Source organism: Rhagoletis pomonella, unplaced genomic scaffold (genome assembly GCF_013731165.1).
Source record: "Rhagoletis pomonella isolate Grant_MI unplaced genomic scaffold, Rhpom_1.0 Rhpom_scaffold_00011, whole genome shotgun sequence".
In the NCBI taxonomy this organism is placed as follows: domain Eukaryota; kingdom Metazoa; phylum Arthropoda; class Insecta; order Diptera; family Tephritidae; genus Rhagoletis; species Rhagoletis pomonella.
In genome coordinates, this window is record NW_023458565.1 from 25,028,567 (window position 1) to 25,028,931 (window position 365).

Sequence of the window (365 nt, forward strand, 5' to 3'; positions counted from 1 at the left end):
AAACCACAAATGATATGATGATCGATAAGCAAATGGGAATTGTTTTGAACAGTTTATTTTCGTACCCTGGTGCATTTACATGGTATGAATCTGTTCATAAGCCGTATGAATTTTCCTATAAAAGAAGCACCAACTCTATGAAGAAATGAATGAAAGCGATATATATTTAACAATTTTGACTTGTATACTAGACAATATTTTTTTTTGTAAACAACAAATAAAAGAATTTTATTTTGTGCTAGCTTCGAAACCAGAAGCTTATTTTTTTGTTAAATGTGCTTTAAAAAGGACCTACTGCCAATAAAGCCTTGTGGATTGCTATTTTTCCATATTTGTAATGCTTCCATTTAAACATCTTTGTGGAA